General features: G+C 47.0%; 1 protein-coding gene across 1 annotated transcript in view; it reads left to right on the top strand.

Moving 5' to 3' along the window:
• Window positions 1-23,257, top strand: part of GALT (galactose-1-phosphate uridylyltransferase) — a 396,764-nt gene that overhangs the window by 149,728 nt on the left and 223,779 nt on the right. The gene's annotated exons all lie outside the window — the stretch shown is intronic.

Raw genomic sequence — 23,257 nt, 5'->3', positions numbered from 1 at the left:
AGCGCGCTTGTTTGGTGTTCCCAGGTGTGCTGGTCCCGAGGGTTAACCATGCGGTAAGGTCCGGGTCCAGTCTGAGGTCGAGGTATGGATGCTGTCCGTCAAAGATGAAGCTGGGTCCAAGGCAGGGAGTCGGGTGAGGTCAGGAACTCTGGCAGAAGAGCAGGACAGGGTTCAGGCAGGAACTACCAACCAACAATGTTGCTCCCGCAACCTGGGACTGGAGCTGGCCGGCTTTTATCTGCCCCGAGGCATAGGGCGGCCCCGATCTACAAGTGACTCTCCTCTCCTGGCCTGGAGGCTAGCCCTCCTCCTGCGGGAACTCAGTTCCCTCCGCCTCTCTGTCCTGAGCCTCTGGAGAGGCTGGAGGGTTACCGGACCCAGAGGCAACCTCAGTTTCCCCTGATGGGGCTGAGAGTGGAGCACCTGCAGGCAATGGGTCCTCCATCCCCTCAGGAGCCAGAGCAGACTCAGCTGGTGTCTGCACCTGAGGACCCAGCACAGGTGAGGACCCTTCAGGCTCATGCCCCAGCCCCGGCTCAGCTGGTTCTGGAGGTGGGGACTCCTGTGCAGGCTGGGATTCCTCAGGTTCAGCCTCCAAGTCCGAATCCCAGGCCATCACACCAGGACTCTCACCTGGCGCCCTCCAGAACTTGGCGTCCCGCGCTACTAGCCTCTATGGGTAAGGCGGGCCTTTTTGCTGCCTGCAGACATGTGATTTTTTTGGTGGTCTCTGCCCCGCCTGCCTCCCCTGTGACCTGGCACAAAAGGGCTTCTGTCCTCACGGGTCTCTTTTGTAACTGACACATTGTCACATTGTTGAAGCTTTCAGAGGCATCAAGTTTGAATGGCACGTCTCGGCTTCATGATTGCCAGTGCCTTGGCTAAGCAACCTCACCTCTTGGCATGCAGCGAGAGTGTGCCCCTTCGCGGTTTTATCAGATTACAAGATATTGATGGATGGAGGGCTCTGAATGGCAGAGAGAGAGAGAGAGAGAGAGAGAGAGAGAGAGAGAGAAATCTCTGAATCCTGAAATGGTAGGAATGAATCCTGCAAATGGTTAAACCAACATTTGTCAGACCTTCTGAACTTGCCCTCCTTTCTAAACTTATCTTGGTTCCTGCCATCATCCCCAAACCCCCACATCCTGCATAACACAGCACCAGGGAGGGATGAAATCTATCATTTTTTGGTTCCCCCAAGTTTCTCATTCCTCGCCCCCCACAATCTTCAGTGCAGATAATCACATTTGTGCACTGACTTGCAATTCTTCAAAGAAAAAGTCCTTACGAAAAATTGTCAGCCTTTTATTCTACATTTCTCCTGAATAGGGGACTGACAACCACAGAGGCTGTGGACTCTCCTTCTTCAGAGGTTTGTCAACAGAGGTTGGATGGTCGTCTGTCAGGGATTCTTTAGTTGTGCATTCCTGCATTGCAGGGGGTTGGACTAGACGACCCTCGGGACCCCTTCCAACTCTACAGTTCTGCAATTCTAATACACACAAATGTGTGCGTAATTGTCTCTAATATGCACATTCCCCCAAGCCATTTCCCCTAATTGTATAATGCATTTCTTTGCATATTATTGTGACTGGTATAAGCTCGCTTTCCTGTAATATGCCCATTTTTGTAGACATTTTGGGGTTTGGGGGTTTGTAGAGCTGCATCACAAAATTCAGAGAAGTGGGGATTTTGAAGGATTGCTGCGTTTTAGTTTGCGTATTGTTTGGGGGAAGTGCAGATTAGGCAGCTTAGCATTAAAACGCGAAACTGAAATGAATTCCTCCCCGCTTGTTCCCCAGCACTGAAAATCTGTTTTCCGCAATCAATCATGCAAAAGTTCCTTGCATGCAGCTGGATGCATACAGTCTACTTCTGCATGGCCTGGGGGGCCAATATTTCTTCTATAGTGGCATCACACAGGGAAAGTGAATCTCTCATCCTTCCTAAAAGCAGAGACTAGAACGAAGCATCAACTCTCCACCAAATCAGGTGGGAATCGTGAGGAAAGTGTGATGCGATTCAAATCTATCCGTGCCTCGGCTAATCTCCCTCCCCAGACTTTTGCATGCACTCCTTCCATATTTCCGTGTCCTGCTCCACCGTTTGAGCACCGTGAGCCCATGATGTAATACTGCAGCAAACAGGATCAGTCTAATCTCCAGGTGTATTTTCATCACCACCGTCACCTTCATTCTGTTCAGCACCAACAACTGCGTTGTAAAAAGTGCGGAGAACCCAGGCGCTCCCAAAATACCTTTGCAATGTCCCAAAGGTTCAAAAATTATAAATGTGGTTGGAAGAGTGTATATCATTCAGAGGAAATTTGAAGTGGAGGGGGGCGGAATTATTGAAATGGCAGGTCAATAAAGTCGAGAAAAGGAAGTATAGCTAAAGTGAGTAAGCCTTTTAAGAGAGGTGTGACCATATTGGGGGTGGGGGGCAGAAGCTGAAACAGGGTGATTCTTTTTTAAAATAATTTTTTATTCTTTTTTCATACAGAAAAGCATACAGAAAAGGAAAAAAAAAACAAAGCAAAAAAGGTTCTCTCGAGCCTTTTGACTTCCCTCCATCCCTCCATGGATTCCATTTCTAAATCTTGTTCCTGCATCTTTTACTGCAATCTATCTGTTATATATCCATAGTGTCCATAGTTTGTGTTACTTTTCAAGTGTCATTGTATTCCTGCCAATGATTTCAACTGTTTACAGTGGTCTCTCAAATATGTTAAGAAGTTATTCCAGTCTTTCACAAATACTTGGTCTTCCTGGTTTCTGATCTATCCCGTCAGTCTTGTCATTTCGGCATATTCTGCCACTCTTCTCTGCTTTTTCCTCTTTCCATCTTTGGGCTAAGACCATCTGTTGTTGAATACATAAACAGTCTTTTCTTTTGGTGGTTCCATACCTATAATTCCTAACCAAAAAAGCCTCTGGTTTTTTTGACAAAAGTTATCTTAAACATTTTTTTCAATTCATTATATATCATTTCCCAGAATGCTTTTACGGAAACGGGGTGATTCTTTGGTCTCCTACCTCCCTAATCAAAGTGTGATGTCCATATATCCCCACCGTAAGTGGGGTCTGCATGAGTTCTCATGCCACCCTGTTTCTGTGCTTTTCAGTGCCAGATTTCCCATCTGTGGTGGTTCCCAAAATGGTGGGATTAGGGGTGGATATTTCAATTTTCAGCAGTGCCGCGTGCAAGGCCAAAATTCAGCACCCCTTACCTCTTGCTTTCTGTCCTCCTCAGTTCACTATGTCATAACTCCTGCAGCGCCCCCTAGACTCGACACCCAGTGCGGCAGAACAGCTCGCGTTGCCCTAAATCTGCCTCTGGTGGGATCCCCTGTCAGTAGTTCATTCTCTCGTTGCTGGATCATGTGATCCTTATTTACATTCCACCCTGCTGGAGTGTGGGAACGGAAACTCAGATAAGAGAACTTCCGTTCTTTGTGCTTTTGTTTTTCTGCTCTTTGTTCTCTGCTTTCGGATGAAGAAGATGTCTGTCAGACACTGCTCACACCAGCCATGTTTTGTTGTTTTAGGTAAAGGGACCCCTGACCATTAGGTCCAGTTGTGACCGACTCTGGGGTTGCGGCGCTCATCTCGCTTTATTGGCCGAGGGAGCTGGCCTACAGCTTCCGGGTCATGTGGTGAACCAGAGCAGCGCACGGAAATGCCGTTTACCTTCCCGCTGGAGTGGTACCTATTTATCTACTTTGATGTGCTTTCGAACTGCTAGGTGGGCAGGAGCAGGGACCGAGCAATGGGAGCTCACCCCGTTGCGGGGATTCGAACCGCTGACCTTTTGATCAGCAAGTCCTAGGCTCTGTGGTTTAACTCACAGCGCCACCCACGTCCCCTTTGTTGTTTTAATTTGCTGTAAATTAATAAATTTCATGATGCCACATGTCTACAGAGCCTCACTTCCTGCATATCTCTGCTAAGCATACATATAGCTCCACTGGATGTATATTGCAGTTCTCCTCATACAGGCCATTGTACGCACATCTCCTAGGGGAACGCTAAGAGGCAATGGGGCTGCCGGGGGGCACTGGAGATATAAATGTTTATCAGACTTTGAAAAACTGGTGTCCCTGGGACAATCTAGTGGGAATGTTGAGGATAGTAGGAGAGGATGTATTGATTAAATATTATCCTTCCTCACTCACGCTAGTGAGCTAGTAGCAGAGCACATCCCTTGCATATGGCTGGAAGCTAGTTGATGGATTCGTTAGAATCATTTGAGTTAAGCAATCCAGTCTGGCTTGTCCAGATTGGATTGTTCCTGGTAAATCCCCTTTAGTTCCATCTTAAAAACAATAATGACACAACAGTCTTCTATTAAATGTAATGATAAGGTTTACTTACATTCAGTTCACAGTCTGATCCTGAAGGCAGGCTTTAGCTTGTAGTTACAGTTGCAGAGAAAAGTGTGGCTTCATCCTCTGTGAGGGATGAGCCTATGTGCTGCTGGCTGAGAGCCAGCAGACAGCAAAAGGCATCAAGAGAATCAAGAAGAGTGAGAGGAAGATGGCTGCGTGACTAGTCCTTTTATAGGGTCTGCCAGGGTCATGCCCATCTACCTGGTCACAAGCAGGAGGAGGATGCTCCAGACCAGGTGTGACAGGATGTCCTCCTGGCTGGAGCAACATTCCCCTGGGTGTCCACTCTGGGCAAACAGGAAATGTTGTATTTGACTGCTTACGTGATGTTGCATCCCACAAATCTCAGCCATTTCATCCAATTAATTAAACCAATACAGTGGTACCTTCGGTTGTGCACGGGATCCATTCCAGAGCTCCGGTCGGATCCCGAGGAATTCGCAACTGGAGGTGCCTGTTCTGCGCATGAACGCGGCAGAGTAGAGTGCTAGCATAGAGTGCTTCTGCGCATGTGCACTCAGCAAAACCCGGAAAAATACTTCCAGGTTTGCTGCGTGCGTAACCAGAAGGATACGCAACCAGAGGAGTGCCTATCCAGAAGTACCACTGTAGCTTTTGAATAAATGTGTAATTTGATGTAAGTGTTTTAAACTCTATCATGTTAAAGTCTTCCGTAGTGGGTCATGCAAATTGCTATTCTGAATGATGCTTTTTATAGGGTAAAGGGCACCTGGGATGAATTTCTGGACCTCCCAGAAGTTTGGGAACCGCTGCTCTAGATCCGTGGGCTTTGCAAAACACGAAACTGTCCGAAATGTTGACTCTGGAGCGCTGAAGCGATCTGGATTTTTTGCTTGCTGGTTGGTTCATGCAAAGCAGCAGGTGATTTTGTTTTGAAGCTAAATGATTAATAATAATAATTATGAGATCCTCTGCTTTAAAAACAAATAAAAATCCAGATCTCTTCGGAACTTTACAAGAAGCATCTTAGAAACCCTTATATTACAATGTCTCTTAGAAACCCCCAAAAGCCTATTATTTGGAGGTCTGTAAAGCCCCAGGCTCATCAGAGGTTCCCAGAAAGAAAAGCTCGCTTGAAGCTGCAAAGATTTTAAAGATGTACAGGCAAGAATATACATAGCTTGGCTGCCCCTTAATTATTTTAAGATAAGAAAGGGACAACCCCCACTTCTCTCCTCCCCCCTCAAAGGATTATGGAAGAAAGTGAATCCCTTTTAATTTTCACATTTAAAGATCCAAGACTTATCTGCAATTTGGCAAGCTTAATCCATTCTGGGCCCTATGTCTAATTTGACCAAAAGTGGAAAATATCATCACTGTTTTTAGATTTGTCGTTATAGCAATGAATTGGGGAGCATAGCTTATTTTCATACAGAGCAGCTTAGAACCTGAATTATGGATCATAGCGGAAAGACCACAGAGCAAGTCTTCACATCTTCAAATATCTGAAGGGCTGTCACATGAAAAATGGAGCAAGCTTATTTTCTCCTGCTCCGGAGGGTCGGATCCGAACCAATGGATTCAAATAACAAGAAGGGAGAGTCTGACTAAACATTAGGAAGAACTTTCTGACAGTAAGAGCTGTTTGAAAGTAGAATGGACTCCCTTGGGAGGTTGTGGGCTCTCTGTCATGTGTGCGTGCAGGAGCCAGGACCTGTGACCAGTAGGACTTTGCAGGACTGGAGACATCCTAAGTTTGTTCTGAAGAGGCAAGGCGCAGCCGCACAGGTGAGGCCAATTGGTAGCTCACAGCACCTGGTGGCAAGAGCCGGGAAGGGATATAAGGTCAGCATTTTCCCTCGGCTCTTTGCCACAGCAACACATTCCCTGCTTTGCTGCGTTTGGTTTCTTGACTCCTAGCTTCGTGACTCCCTGCTTCTTGACCCCCCGGACCCTTGACTTCGTGACTCCTTGCTTCCTGACCCTCGGACTCTTGGCTTCCTGACTCCTGGCTTCTGAACTCCCGTTCCTGCTCCCACCCCACCATCTTGCCCCCGGTCCCAACGTCCCCTGCCAGGACTTCGATCGCCCATGAACTGGACCGTGACACTCTCCTTCCTCCGGTTTTAAGCAGAGGTTGGATGGTCGTCTGTTAGGGATGCTTTAGTTGTGCATTCGGGGTTGGACTAGATGACCCTTGGATCCCCTTCTGACTCAATGAATCAATAATTCTAATATTGTTATTAATATATATATATTTAATATCACCCTTCATCCGTAGAGCTCCAGGCAGGTCACAACATGCAAGATAAAAGTCATAAAATGCAAGATAAAAACACAAAATACATAATCAAAACACCCCAACCCCCCCCAAACAACTGTAGCTGGAAGCTTCAGTATTCAAAGCGGGAACTGGAAGGCAAGAGCTAGAGTCAAGGAGCAACATATTCTACCCCCCCTTTTTTATTAAGGTGATTTCAGTTAAAAGTGATACAGAAAAAAGGGAAAGTGAGAGGGAGAAAAACAACAACAAAGATACAAGCAAAAATGTGAGAGAGAGAGAGAGAGAGAGAGAGAGAGAGAGAGAGAGAGCAATATATGCTATCATATTGAGGCAAGGAGCAAACATTTCAACAGGAGAGCATCTGTACGCTTTCATGCACATAATTCCAATCAGTCGTTTATGTTGTTGATTTTATCTGGTTGAAAGAAAGAAATCTTTCCGACTGCAAGAGCAAGTCGCCCGAGGAAACGGTGCATAATTCAAGGTTCCGGGTTGGAGCGAGGGGCGCCGGACTCAGACGAGGCGATCTTTGAAGTGACTTTCAACACCGATGACGCCAGATACTTTTAAGAGGGATTTCAAGTTAAAAAGAAGAACCTTTTTTTCCCCCTCTGCGAAATAAAGATTGGCAGCGATGCAGAGAGGGGTTACATGAATAATTGTCACAAAGCAAGAGGCTTAATGAGCACGGCCTGCTCAGCTTATCAAAGAACGCAAAAAAGTGTCAGTGTGTAATTACCTTGATATGAGGGAAGGGGCCAGGGCGCAGGAGCAGAGCATGCCGCTCGCATGCAGAAGGGGTCCAGCTGGGATCTGTGGCATCTCCTGCTAAAAAGGATCTCAGGATGGAGAGACGGAGGAACTCCTCTCTGAAAATAGGAAGGGCTGCTGCTGGGCAGAACTGAGCACAGGGCTTAGGGTCCTCGTATCTACGGGACCGCCTCTCCTGGTCTGCCCCGCAGAGGACCTTAAGGTCCATGAAAAACCATCGTTTAGAGGTCCTGGGCCCTACGGAAGTCAGACTATCCTCCACCAGGGCCAGGGCCTTCTCAGTGGTGGCTCCAACCTGGTGGAATGCTCTGTCCCATGAGAACAGGGCCCTTCAGGATTTAACTTCCTTCCGTTGGGCCAGTAAAACAGAGCTATTCCGCCTGGCCTTTAATTTGAATTCAACCTGATCTTCTATTTCCCTTCTCTTCCCTACCCCTCTCTTTTTATGAAGATCACCCACTCTGAGACCCCACAGCTAATTCTCCCCTGGCCTCCTCGCTGGCCCAAGTAGGACCAATTCAGCCAGCTAGCCCTGGGGATTATCTAATGCTCATTTCCCCTAAATTGATTTCTGAACTTTGAATTTTATTGTTATTCATGTTTTTATACTGTATTTTGAGACTCCGTTGGGTAGTGATAAAGAGGGATATCAAATCCAAACTCCTCCTCCTCCTCTTCTTCTTCTTCTACTAATGCAACAGGCCATATCAGGGCCCTGCTGGGAAACCCCCTGTCCCACCAGGTCCTGTTGCTGCCCCCAGACAAAGCAAGCTAGCCTCTTTTCCTGACAGATGAACAGAGGTGGCTCCGCATTAATCAAACATCTGGAGAGCCTGGCAAATGGCCATCTTCATTACGCCTGGTGCTCAAAGCCCTCCACCCCCTTCCTTGTGTCATGGTCTCTGTGTGGAGACTCCTCTCTGTCTTCAAGGTCAAGCAAGTTCTTAGTTTCCCAGGCTCCTTGAAAGGGCAAGGAGGGAGTCCCTGAGCTGCAGAGAGGAGGCCTACAGTAGATCATGCAGAGATTCGGGTTTCTTGGTCGTTCCTGAGGGCCAGCCCTAGCCCTAGGTGCTGGTACTCAGTTGCTACAGTCAGTGCCACACTTTTAAAATTGAAGAAAGGTACCCCAGCATCTTTAAGAGCACCAAAGGTGGTTGGGGTGGACACCTCTGGGAAAGAGCTGGAAGAGGCTTCTCTGGCTCCAGGTGTCAGGAGTGTGTGCAGGAGCCAGGCCCTGTGACCAGTAGGGTTTCGCAGGACTGGGGCCTTCCCAAGTTTGTTCTGAAGAGGCAAGGCGTGGCCGCACAGGTGAGGCCACTTGGTAACTCACAGCACCTGGTGGCAAGAGCTGGGAAGGGATATAAGGTCAGCATTTCCCTTTGGCTCTTTGCCACAGCAACATGTTTCCTGCCTTGCTTCCTGATCCTCAGATCTCAGCTTCGTGACTCCTTGCTTCTCGACCCTCGGACCCTTGACTTCGTGACTCCTTGCTCCTCGACCCTCAGACCCTTGACTTTGTGACTCCTTGCTTCTCAACCCTCGGACCCGTGGCTTCTGGACTCTCATTCCTGCTCCCACCCCTCCATCTTGCCCCCGGTCTCAACGTCCTCAGCCAGGACTTTGATCACCCGTAGTCCAGACTGTGACACCAGGCATGGATGAGGCTGGGCCCAGCTTAGCCTTGAAAACATCGCAACCTAGTCAGCTTCATTAATGCTTCCCTTTCCTATCCTTTACATTTGTCCCTGCCAAATTTCATTCCCCAGCTGTCCTGTTTATGGAGGTTGTTCGGTGTTTTTAGGCTGGCTTTCAAAGCCAGGCTGGCCAAATGTGGGGGTTCTCCTCCCTCTAAAACTGAGGGGGTCCCTGGTGGGGGGGGCGGCAGTTGTGTGATGGCTATACTGTTCCCCAGCTCCTTAAGCTTCAACGATGCCAGCAAGATATGGGAAACAATTAGATTGCAATTAATACACGGGAGGTACGTCAAGATAATTAGCCATGAGTTTAACGGGATGGATGTGACGACCACATTCCCTGCTAATTGATGTTTAGTTAATTTGCCAGCGGCTGCCTTGTTAAGCAGTTATGAATGGTGTAAGAAACCCACTGCAACTTGCAACATGCAGAAGGGGCCGCAATTATATCCGGCTGGCTTTGCAGTCGTCGGGTTCATCATGGAATGCGGCAATTCTACAACTCTCTCATTTATGTGAAGTTTCAAATCCATCCTTTCAAGTACAGTGATACCTCTGGTTGTGAACGGGATCCGTTCCAGAGGCCCGTTCGCAATGTGAAAAGCCCGCAACCTGAAGCACCGTATCTGCGCAGGTGTGCGGTGCAATTTGGTGCTTGTGCACATGCGTGAAGTGCAATTTAGCACTACTGTGCATGCACGAGCGGCAAAACCCGGAAGTAACCCTTTCTGGTACTTGTGGGTCACCATGGAAAGCAACCTGAAAGAATGTAAAATGAGTTAGGACTGTATTCATTTAATTCATGGCATTCTAGTCCCACCAAGCAGTTTTGGGAAACAGTGTTCCATGCCACCCTAGTCTCTGAGTGGTGAGAGACTCCAAGGGTTCCAAGCTCTCACCCAGAGTTTGGTTTCCTTGGCATCAAGGTCAGTGAAGACTGTGATGTCTTCAGGATCACAGAATCTTAGAGTTGGAAGGGACCCTGGGGTCATCTAGGGCTTTCAAGGTCAGCACCAACACTTTGAATTGTGCTCAGAAACGTACTGGGAGCCAATGCAGGTCTTTCAAGACCGGTGTTATGTGGTCTCAGCAGTTGCTCCCAGTCACCAGTCTAGCTGCTGCATTCTGGATTAGTTGCAGTTTCCGGGTCACCTTCAAAGGTAGCCCCACGTAGAGCGCATTGCAGTAGTCCATGCGGGAGATAACCAGAGCATGCACCACTCTGGCGAGACAAGTCTGCGGGCAGGGAGGGTCTCATCCTGCGTACCAGATGGAGCTGATAGACAGCTGCCCTGGACACAGAACTGACCTGCACCTCCATGGACAGCTGTGAGTCCAAAATGACTCCCAGGCTGCGCACCTGGTCCTTCGGGGGCACAGTTGCCCCATTCAGGACCAGGGAGTCCTCCACACCTGCACACCCCCTGTTCCCCCAAAACAGTACTTCTGTCTTGTCAGGATTCAACCTTGATCCATTAGCTGCCATCCATCCTCCAGACACTCCAGAATTCCTAGTTTACACCCCCAGCACAGTCTCCTGTTGCCACTCCACTTCCGCAGGCCACCCAGGGGCATGTTCTAGTTCCCAAAGACCCCTGGGTCATTGTGTACTGGCGCCAGAGAAGAGTGGAAAGAAAACCCCTTATTCCTCGCCTCTCTCTGTGGCTGCAGTCATGATCACCAAAATGCCACCACTGCTGTTTCCACCCCTACCCAGATGGTGGCGGGTGGAAGTTAAAGAGAAGGGAGGAGGGGGCTGGTGCTGTCTGGAAGCAGGTACTGGCATGAGGCATGTCAAACAGGCTGGGAAAATAAGCAGAGCTATTTTGGAATTGTTCGGAAATGGCTTGGTTTATTTTCCAAGTCAGCCCGGTTAGAGCCCAGGAGAAATCGCCCATTTTTAAGCAGTGATTTTGCTTGCGGAAGAATCCACGGAAAGCTTCCTAGGAACCCCAAGATCACAAAGGACACTGTTTCGGATCCCCCCTGGCTTCTAGCGATATCACCAAGCTTGCTTCAGCTAACTACCCAGGAGCAAAGTTCTGCTTTTCTGCCCTGTACGGAAAGCAGGCTTCATAGTCAGTCCGGCCCCCGACTCTTCTTTTCTTCTGTTTATCGTAATAAGAAAGTGCTGTTGGAAAAAAAAAGCTTTGGGTTTTTTGCAGTATTCCCCATTGTGGGATCTCTGGGGGCGCAAGACAGCTTTGACGGCCGATTGCGGCGGTTTTGTTGCTTGTTAGATGAAAAGTGAAGGGTGAAGACAAGCCCATGAATCATTCCTGTTTGGTTTGGCTCAGGAGAAGGGATGTGTTTAGAAATGTTTGATTCCCTTCCTCCTCTGAAAGCCTTTCTTCTTCCACCCCGTTTGCTTTCTTAAACTCGTTTCTCTCCCTCTCCTAGATTACCCTGAATTATTCCAAGATGGTAAAACAGGCAAACTCATCTTTTTCTTGACTTGGCTTCCTTCGCAGCAGATGTCGAATGAAAAAGTCTGGCTTTGAGAAAGGGACTTCTCCACAACGGCTGGGGAGATGAGGGCCTCGTTGCTCTGCGGGCAGAGGAAGAGAGCTGGGAACTGCAACTCCTTATCCTTGTCTCTGTCCCAGGAAGAAAAGAATGTCTTCTCCTTGCCCTTTCTAGGAGACGTTTTCTGAGTCCTCATTTCCTTCCAGGGACATCTGCTCTGAGTTTGCCAAGGCTGAGCTCCCGCTGTTCGATTTGTCTCTGCCTTTCTCGCCGGAGAAGCTGCAAGCAGGGAAGGAAGGAAACATTATCTTTTTGTGCCATGCTGTGTTGAGCTAGGGGGTGTGCTGGGGCTTTGGAAAGCAAAGGGGCTCGGAGTCGAGAGTGGATTTCATGCTCTATATGCAGCTCATAGTGGTGAGGAGGAATGGAAGTTTCCCCAGAATGTATGCTTTATATACATTATTTACACAATGGGCCCCACGTGATTGGCTAATTCCGGGATTCACCTGTAGGCCAATCAGGTTGCGGATTCCCTTCCACCTGGAGCTGGATTGGGTGGCTGCTGTGGACCAACGAGACTGCTGCATTCTGCATCCTATTGTTCTAGGACCAATCAGACTGCTGCATTCTGAATCCTATTGTTCTAGAACCAATCAGACTGCTGCCTTTTGGATCCTATTCATAACAGAATTCAAACTCAGGGGTTCATTGCCCTGAGCCCCTTATGAGCCGAGCCAAAGGCTGGCCCAGTTCCTAATGAACCCACGGCCACTATCTTGTTTTCTAACATAAATACCAATAAGAACATCAGAACACCAGAGGAGCTCCCTGGATCAGGCCAATGGCCCTTCTATTCTAGCACTCTGTTCTCATAGTGGCCAACCAGATGCCAGCTGGAAAGTGGCAAGCAGGATTTGAGCACAGGAGCACGCTCCCCTCCTGTGGTTCCCGGCAGCTGATATTCAGAAACTGTGCTGGGCCCGGGGGTAACCCGTGACAGAAGGTCCAGGACCGGTCTAGAATCCGAAGGTTTCACTAGGAGTCAGTCCGACAGGGCCAAGGCAGGACACAAGGCAGGAGATCAAGCAAGGACAGGTACAGGATCTCAGGCAGGATCTGGCATACAGCAGTGTTGCTCCCACAACCTGGGGGGGAGTCCGACAGCCTTTTATCTTTGTTGGGGTAACGGCCGGTCCTGATCCCCCGGTGACTCACCTCCCTGTTTTGCCTGAAGTCGAGCACTCCTCCTGTGAGGGCAGGGTATAAATAAAATTTATTATCATCATCATCATCATCATTATCATTATCATTATCATCACCATTGTTACTATGTGTCTTTTTGTGCTGCTTTATCATCAATCATCAAATTTTTGATTTGGAAGGGACCATAACGGTCATATGCCAACCTCCTGCAATGCAGGAATTATAGGTGGCTAGCACCCACCTGGAAGCGATTTTGTGTCAGGCGCCCACAGGACTTTCTCAAAATTCCAGATCTCCGAAAGCCTTTGTTTTAAGCTTTATAATGGCTGCAGCGATTGTTGGGGCAAGGAAATAGATGGACCAAAATTCACTATAGCTTCAGGAAAGGCTAATGAAACATGTGGAGCCAGCAGTGATGGATAAACTGACAAATACAATCCAGAAAAGAGAAAGCATGAGATGGAATATAATGTATGCAGAGAGACAGGACTGTTTTGTGGACTGCTTGAAAGCACTGTGCGGAAATGAGAGGCTAGGAAGATATTTGTTTACCTAGATTGGGTATTTGTTTTCCCTCTCTCTCTCTCTTCTGTTTATCATTGTATTATAATGCAGTTCTTTTCCCTTTCTGTAGTTTAATGAAGAAGAAAATTCATTTCTTAAAGGAATTCCAAATGCGCCCACAGTCTGGCGATCCCTGCTCTGCTAAGATAGCCACCACAGCTCCATACATGAAAAGGAATGAGGAGCAAACATGCAATGTTGCAATGGTTGTATAACCCAACTGTGCTATCTGCTGAATGGTTGACTCATGTCTTGAGATGATTTATTTGATCGCTATTGCAATAATGTATTGATTTTCAATTTCCATGTCCTCTTGGGAGCTGCTTTGAGTATGCTATAATAAGAAAGCAGGGGACCAAATAATAAGAAAGAGTAGAAAAAGGATGCAGCTCTGTGCTGTAACTGTTGCAAGTATTGCTGGCCCCTTAGCCCAACCCCTTCCTCCTTTAACCACGCCCACTTTAGCACCACTTCTGCTCAGCTTTGGCTGCACCTCTTCTCTAAAGAAACTGCCTATTTAAATCCAATATAATATATCGTGGGATGCCTGGAGAATGGGTATCACGAGGACACAAAGACTGGATGTAGTTCAGCGACCAGAACTTGGAGAGCCAGCCCTACAGCGTGAAGGCATTTGGTGTTTATGAGATTTGACTTTAAAGGGTAATTAAGACAAGTTAATGGAGAAGGGGAGGTCTTTCAGTGCCTAATTCATAAAGATCATATCACCCTTTATATATTGAATCCATAGCTCAGTTGGTAGAGCATGAGACTCTTAACTACAGGGTCATGGTTTGAGCCCCATGTTGGGTGAAAGAGTCTTCATTACAGGGAGTTATAGAATTGTAGAGTTGGGACCCCAAGGGTCATCTAGTCCAACTCCCCCCCCAATACAGGAATCTCAGCTGAAGCATCCATTATGGCAATTGAAATTGACTCCAGATGGGGGGATTCCCTCGTTACCTCCAGCTGGGCCATCGCTTACAGCTGCTCCACTACCGGTTGGGTCAGGGGAGGCTGAGGCGGCCCCTGGGTCTAGTCACCCACTGAAGTCTCCCAAGCTGCAGAGACTCAGGTCTGAGAGAAGGACAGACCTGAGTACTCGCAGGAGGAGTGCTCACCTTTGGGCAAGACAGGGAAGTGAGTCACCAGGGGATCAGGACCGGCCGTTACCCTGTCAGAGATAAAAGGCTGTCGGACCTCACCCCAGGTTGCAGGAGCAACATTGCTGCTCGCTAGAACCTGTCTGAGACCCTGTGCCTGACCTTGCCTGGTTTCCTGCCTTGGCCCTGTTGGACTGACTCCTCATGGAATCCTTGGATTCGGGACCAGACCTGGACAGCGTTGCTCGAGTTAACCCCCGGGCCCAGCACAGTTGTGGATTTTTGAAGGAATGTTTAGTGAGACCTCTCATAGTGACCTAGTGACAGACACACTGATGGCAGTGAATTCTTTCTAGTTGGACCATTTCTGCATGTGAAAATCATAGTCTTAGAGTCAGAATGGACCCAATGTTGCATCTAGTCCAACCCCTTGCAGTGCAGGAATCACAGCTACAGAAATATTCTGGCCCCTTTCGGGCTGGGTAGAAATATTCTGTGCCTGCGCAGAAGGCAACAGACCTTTGCCCACGTGCAGTTGCATTGCAGGCTCCATGTCTCACCCCAGCTGCTTTCTCCCATCTTTTCAGTGACTCTGCGATGAGCAAATCTCCCTTTTTTGCATTTCTCCCCGTTGTGCATATATTAAAGGCCTCTGTCAGGGAATGTGATATGAACTGTAAAGCTCATTACTTAGTAAAACTCCTATGGAGTTAAAATAATGAAGTTAGTAATGAGATGATAATAACGAGGATAAGAAGGGAACAAAGGAGGGGGTTTAGCGCGGCTGAAGAGTGGCCCTGTCAGGCGGCGAGGCAAGGCTGCTTCCTCACGGGGTAGATTTTGGGTGCTGCTAAGGTCGGCCAAGTGGATGGCTGCCAGCAGTCTCTAAGAAGAGCTCGGATCTGCCTGTCAGCTCCACATGTGACTCACCTACAAGGAAAATAGCAGTGGGAGAATCGGTGAATTCCAGCTTCCCTTCCTTTTTACCAATCTGAAATTCAGTTTGCCTCATTTGTGCACCGGTTTGCATTTTTCGTCACCTTTCTTTTCCTTTTTTAAACCTTCTCCTGAAATTTCACCAGCGGTCTGTGCGCGTTTCTCCTGATGAAGAGATGAGTTTGGATTTGATATCCCGCTTTATCACTACCCGAAGGAGTCTCAAAGCTGCTAACTTTCTCCTTTCCCTTCCTCCCCCACAACAAACACTCTGTGAGGTGAGTGAGGCTGAGAGACTTCAGAGAAGTGTGACTAGCCCAAGGTCACCCAGCAGCTGCATGTGGAGGAGTGGAGATGTGAACCTGGTTCCCCAGATTACGAGTCCCCCACTCTTAACCACTACACCACACTGGCTCACTGGTGATACAGACACCGACTGATTTGCATGTGTCCAATTGATGCGTGCATGCATCGTGGCAACCTGGAAATGACAGGAAAAGGGGGTGGAATGGGGGTGGGTGGAACAGGGCGTCACGGGGAGTAACGGCACACACGATGACCCAGAATACAAGGCCCACACAAATCAGTGGTTGCTTGTACAGTGGTACCTCTGGTTGCGAACGGGATCCGTTCCAGGGGCCCGTTCGCAACCTGAAAAGAACGCAACCTGCGCCTGTGCGTCTGTGCATGCGCTGGTCACGATTCGCCGCTTCTGCGCATGCACGTGACGTCATTTTGTGCATCTGTGCATGCGCGAGTGGCAAAACCCGGAAGTAACCCTTTCTGGTACTTCCAGGTCACCATGGGACACAACCTGAAAACATGCAACCTGAAGCAAACGTAACATGAGGCATGACTGTATACAGTGGTACTTCAGGTTACATACATTTCAGGTTACATATGCTTCAGGTTACAGACTCCGCTAACCCAGAAATAGTGCTTCAGGTTAAGAACTTTGCTTCAGGATAAGAACAGAAATCGGGCTCTGGCGGTGCGGCGGCAGCAGGAGGCCCCATTAACTAAAGTGGTGCTTCAGGTTAAGAACAGTTTCAGGTTAAGAACGCACCTCCGGAACGAATTAAGTACGTAACCCGAGGTACCACTGTACACGTTTTGTGTGTGTGCAGTTTTGCCCATTTTGCCAGCCACTTCCTCCTAACACCTAACATTTATTTATTTAAACGTATTTCATAGAATCATAGAATTGTGGAGTTGCAGTACTGCTATGCAGGAGCGGAGCTATTTGTCCCGGCACCCGGAGTAGCATGGGGGCGGGCTAGCAGCCTGCATGGCAAGCGTCAGGGGTGCCACTAGCCGCCTGCGGCAGCATCATCCCCAGTGGCCCACCGCCCGCACAGTGAGCGTCCGGGGTGCCGCCCAGACAGCGAGTGTGGGGTGGGGTTGGGGGTGGCGCGGTGATGTCACCTGCCCTCACGGCTGACACCCAGTGCGCACCGCACCCCCTGTTTGAAACACGCCCAGGAAGGCTGCCAACTTCCAAAGACTTCAGGGCGTCTCTCCTGTGGTCCTCCCTGGCTATAAATCTCCCTCAGTCCAGAGAGACTGGTATTAAGCGACCCCTTCCTCCTGAGAGGAGCACGTTCGTCTTCTGGCGTCTCATCGCAGAAGAAAGAGTCAATCAGTAGCTCTAAACTACTTTATTTTACAGTCTATATACAGAGAATCCATCAGCATGGATTTATCCATGGAGCTATAAGAAAGCTGCAGAGATAGCGCAGGATAGTGTGCACCCCGGAAACAATCTCTTTCAGCTTCTGCCTTCTGGAAGATGGTCCAGGGTTATAAAGACTAGGACTAGCCACCTGAGAAACAGTTTCTACGCAAATGCAATTCTGGTTCTAAACACAGCATAAGGAGTTTAAAATGGGGTTTCAGAGTTTTTAGGGGTTTTTGAATGTTTTATGTAGATTTTCAATTTCATTGTTCTGTATGCGACAATGACAATAAAGATATTGTCTATCGTATATCGTATATATCGTATATCGCATGTCTGTGCTCTCTCAGCACCAGTACAGAACAGCAACACTCTTAGAAGTGAAACTAACTTCCAACAATACTCCAACAGTACTTACTGAGACTTCCTGTCTCACGCTCACTCAGACACTCACATGATATACACAAACATAGGGAAACTGCTGGAGTGGCACGGATGGATAAAAATCCTAACACCCCCCGCACCCACCTACCTCCCCCAGTGCTGCTAGGGATCACGTAGTCTAATCCCCTGCAATGCAGTAAACTCAGCTGAAGCTCCCATGGCAGAATGGCGTTCAGCTTCTGCTTGAATGCCTCCATCGAAAGAGCGTCCACAACCTCCTGAGGGAGTCTGTTTCACCTTACTGTCCGAAAGTTCTTGCCAAAGTTTAGTCAGAATCTCTTTTCCTGTAACTTGAAGCCATTGCCTTGAGTCCTTCCCTCCAGAGGAGGAGAAAACAAGCTTCCTCCATCTTCCATGTGACAGCCCTTAAGATATTTGAAGATTTCTCCTCTCAGTCTCTTCTTTTCCAGGCTAAACATACCCAGCTCCTTCAAGTGCTTCTCATAAGGTTTGGTTTCCAGACCTTTGAACATCTTGGTGACCCTCCTCTGTGCACCTTCCAGCTTGACATTATCCTTCTTAAATTGTGGTGCCCAGAAATGGGCACAGTATTCCTGGTTTGGTATGACCAAGGCAGAACAGAGCAGTACTATGACTTCCCTTGACCAGGACACAAGACTTCAGTTAATGCAGCCTAGAATTGCATTAGCTATTTTTTTGCTGCTGCATCACACTGTTGATTCATGTTAAGTTTGTAGTCTACTAAGACCCCTAGATACTTTCCCCATGTACTGCTAGCAAGCCAGGTGTTCCCCAACCTATATTTGTGCATCTGGTTCTTCCTGCCTAAGTGCAGACCTTTTCTGGCTTTGGTTTGCACTGAATTTTTTTTATAAGTTTATAATTTCCGTTTATAACAAATAAACATTCCAACAAAGAAATTGAAACAATTCTCACGTATGGAACTTTGACTTTCCTCCCCCTCTTTCAGAGGTTCTGTGAATTTACCCTCTTTCTTCTTCTTCTGCATATCACAAATCACTCTATTTATTCTTTCCCTCATCTATTTCATATATGTTTTAGAAACTGCATGTTTTACAGCAACCCTGCTAGAGTCTTGATTTGTTTACAATTTGTCTGTAAATATTCAATAAACGATTTCCATGTACCATGGATGCACAGGTTGCGAACAGGATGCACATTCGAAACCCGTAACATTTGCAACCCGCGCCTGCGCATGCACGGGTTGCAATTCGGTGCTTCTGCGCATGCGCAAAGCATGATTTAACGCTTCTGCACATGCACAAAGTGTGACTTAGTGCTTCTGTGCATGCACAACACCTGAAACCCGGAAGTAACCTGTTCTGGTACTTCCGGGTTTTAGCAGTCCGCAACCTGAAGTCTGCAACCTGAAGCGTCTGTAACCCAAGGTATGATTGTACTGAATTTTTTTGCTGGCCAATGGGTCACCTAGCCCAACCGCTGCAGTGGGTCATGCCCATACTTACTGGCACATATCTTTGGGGAACTCCTTTGGATTTTCCATCTCAGGCTCCCAGACGCCTCTGGCCAACCCTGGCCGTCTCGCGTTGAGTTTCATGTCTTCCCTTGCTTTCCGACTCGTTCAATATGGCAGAGACTGCTTTAAACGGAAACCCATCTCGCTTGAGCGCAGTGCAAATAGACAGATCCCCACACTACACATTTTACAGGAGGACTTTTAACTCGGCATAATTAAAACCAAACAACAGTAGCCCCCAAAGCTGAGGAGGTATTTATACAGACTAATAGCTCTCAGGTAGAGTTAAACACGGACGCCTGGCTGGAGAATGATATGAAGGACTCTCTCGTATTGCGACTTAATCCGGGTTGAGGAGCAAGAACAGTATGGTGGAGGGGAGAAGAAGGAAGGGGGGTGTTTTGATTTTTTTTGGGGGGGGGAATAGGGAGCAACAGGCACCTGTACAGCTCTTGAAAAGTCAGCTCTGATGCCCAGGCACTGCTTCTCTCTCTATGAGAAAGATAGATACAGTGGTACCTTCGTTCTCTCCATTCTGAAATCAGCCCTGAGTGCTCACTGGAAGGACAGATCCTGAAGCTGAGGCTCCAAGACTTTGGCCCCCTCATGAGAAGAGAAGACTCCCTGGAAAAGACCCTGATGTTGGGAAAGATGGAGGGCACAAGGAGAAGGGAACGACAGAGGATGAGATGGTTGGATAGTGTTCTCAAAGCTACCGGCATGAGTTTGACCAAACTGCGGGAGGCAGTGGAAGACAGGAGGGCCTGGCGTGCTCTGGTCCAGGGGGTCACGAAGAGAAGGACACGACTAAACGACTAAACAACAACAACCTTGGTTCTCAAACGCCTTGGTACTCAAACAACTTGGAACCCAAACACTGCAAACCCAGAAGTAAGTGTTCTGGTTTGCAAACTTTTTTCGGAAGCTGAATGTGCTCCGTTTTGAGTGTTATGCTTCTGTTTTGAGTGCCACACTTCTGTTTTGAGTGTTACTCTGAGATCTGTCTGTTTTTGCTATTTATTTTGCGTTTTTGTGGCTCCTTTTGTTTTGTTTTTGTGGAACCCAATTCAGCTACTAATGGATTGATTTTGTGACTGCAGTACACTGTTTATTGCTTTCATTTTATGGATCAATGGTCTCATTAGATAGTAACATTCATGTTAACTTGCTGTTTTAGGGGTTGTTCTTAAAAGTCTGGAACGGATTAATCCATTTTGCATTACTTTCTATGGGAAAGCCCCCCTTGGTTTTAGAACGCTTTTTTTTTGGAACGGACTTCCAGAATGGATTAAGTTTGAGAACCAAGGTACCACTGTATATCTATATTTGCACTTTAGGAGAGAATTTCAGTTTCTGGGACAGTGCTCCACCTCAGTTCTTCTGATGGGGTGCCTTTTTAAAAAAGATTTCTTTTAAATTGATGTTGAATATAGAAACAAACATACATTCAATTGCAGTTCCCTCCTGGTCCCCCTTGACAACCCCAGCTATGTCTAGTTGCATTAGTAATAATAAAACAAAACATCAGTTAAATAGCTGCCAATTTAAAAAGTGTTGTTTCACAGGTTCCTGTGGGTCTTTATAAGCATGTTCTTCCTTTGTTGCAAATGACATAATAAAAGTAGACACTTTGCAAAGTTTCCTAGACTCTTCTGTTGCCTTCTTTCTTGTACCTTCTTTCCCATCAAGTCCCAAACTTCATATAAGTTCACATTCAGTGTCCTCCAGGGCCCAGCAACAGCAAGGCATAAGGTGCTCAATTAAGTCTCTGTCCCAAAAATCTTGCGTCGATGAGTCCCTCATGGCCCTGAAATTTCGTTGGCCTTTATCAGGGACAGAGACTTTAGCATGGCAGACCCTGTCCTGTGGAACTCCTTGCCAATGGGACAATCCTTGCCCATTGGAACATGGCTTTAAAAACAACAACCGCTGACTTGTTTTTAGTGGCACGTTACTGGTGTTTTCAACCAATTTTATTTCATTTTGTATTTCATTTATTTGTTTGTTTGTTTGGAGCATCTGTACTCTGTTCTTCAGCCAGAAAATCTACCACAGCAGCTTAGATACAGTCAAAACAAGATAATCCCTACTCCACAGATTTACAATCTTAACAAAACAAAACAAAAAAACACGGCACAGAAGGGAGAAGGGACAGGGAGGGAAGAGGAAAATCAAAATCTCCAACAACAGTTTCTAAACAGCTGCTCTGATAATGAACAACTGCCCCAGTTCAGGGACAGGATGAACAAAGCTGATGAATCTCTCCCACTGAGGAGGAGAATAATAATAATAATAATAATAATAATAATAATAATAATAATATGCACCGTGGGGAGAAATGCTGTTTATACATGTTCATATTTGTGCTTTGAAAGAGAAAATATCCTGCGGCTGTGAATGTTCGAGGCCTCATGCCGTTGCAACGCTGGAAGCCTCTATAGCAGTAGTCCTTGGTGGCAGGTTATGGTGCAGGAGAAACAATTGCTTTTACATTTTATTTGCTGGGGCCTGGATCAAGCCAGTTCAGTCTGTTTGGTCTTGAGTGACATCAGACTCTGATGCACCTGAGGTTCCCGTCAGTTGGCAGTTAACCATAGCTTAGGGATTTTGGCACTTGAGGAGAAAGGCGTGTGAGGAAGAAAACCAGAGAATAGTGGAGAGGGCAGAAAAATCGCGTCTTATACATTTATACTCAGTGTCTTATTAATACTTGTCTGGTGAAGATTTATTGAGGAAATTTGAATACCACTTCAGCTGTGTAAAAAGGAAAACCGAAAGTGGTATGGCTGTAGAGACTGATACAGGAGAGACATTATTATTATTATTATTATTATTATTATTATTAATCATACCCCATCCTCCCTGGCCATAACCGGACTCAGGGTGACTAAGACCAATAAAATTACAATAAAACATAATGGGGGGGAGACAAAAACAAAAACCAGTTAATTAAAATACGGGTTAAAATACAATTTAAAATTTTAAATGCAGCCTCATTTTAATAGTAGACCATAAATCAAAGCCATAAGGGCAAGGCGGTGGTCCAAAAGTTCGTGATCCACCATATCGAAGGCTGCTGACAAAATGAAAGAATCAGCAGTCCCGACCTGCCTCGATCCAGCTGTCTACGGAGATCATCTGTCAGGGCGACCAAAGCTGTCTCGGTCCCGTAACCAGGGCGAATGCTGGACTGAAATGGATCCAGAGCCGATGTTTCATCCAGAAACCTACCAAGCTGTTCAGCAAACGCTCTCTCAATTACCTTACCCAGGTATAAAAATTTTTTTTTCCTTCCAGTAGCGCCTTAAAGACCAACTAAGTTAGTTCTTGGTATGAGCTTTCGTGTGCATGCACACTTCTTCAGATACACTGAAACAGAAGTTGCCGGATCCTTCTATATAGTGAGAAGGTGGGGAGGTGTATTACTCAGAAGGGTGGTGGGAATGGGTGATTGGCAGATAGCTGTGATGAGCCTCATTAACTCATTACCAAACTTAAAACCATGGAGAGACCTGGTCTGAACAAAGACATTGGATTCTTATCTCATTATACATGACAAAGCCATTTTTCACCTTCTCACCCCTTGCTTTTTCCTGTAAGACCTATTGCAGTCGTTAAGAGTCGTCAACAGGCTCATCACAGCTATCTGCCAATCACCCATTCCCACCACCCTTCTGAGTAATACCCCTCCCCACCTTCTCACTATATAGAAGGATCTGGCAACTTCTGTTTCAGTGTATCTGAAGAAGTGTGCATGCACACGAAAGCTCATACCAAGAACTAACTTAGTTGGTCTTTAAGGTGCTACTGGAAGGAAATTTTTTTTTTTGTTTTGACTATGGCAGACCAACACGGCTACCTATCTGTAACTTACCCAGGTATGGAAGATTTGAAACCGGGCGGTAATTGGATAGATCTAAAGGATCTAGAGATGTTTTCTTTAAGAGCGGACGCACCACTGCTTCCTTCAACTCCCTTGGAAATGACACAAGGAAAGGTAAAAAGATGTAGAGCTAGATATGATCTGCAGAATGATTAGGTAACACCTTGTGTCTTCTTCGAGACTTGGTGATGAGTGCAAATTGCAGATGTCTTTGTGATGCCTGGGAATGATGAATGGGAAGAGATTGGGACCTCCTTCCTCAAGTATTTTGCAAAATAAAAAAGCCATGATTCACCTACTTAAAGCCCATGACTCATCCACAAGCATTTTCTTTGAAAGGGCTGAGGAGATTATGTATTTGAGAGTTAGTTCCCCCGAGTACAAAATGTGATGTATAAAGTATGCCTATTGAAATGGCTAATCAGCA

The sequence above is a fragment of the Podarcis filfolensis genome (assembly GCF_964270895.1).
Source record: "Podarcis filfolensis genome assembly, chromosome: 11".
NCBI lineage: Eukaryota > Metazoa > Chordata > Lepidosauria > Squamata > Lacertidae > Podarcis > Podarcis filfolensis.
Note: the sequence above shows the minus strand (reverse complement) of the source record. Positions and strands in the feature narration are given on the sequence as shown.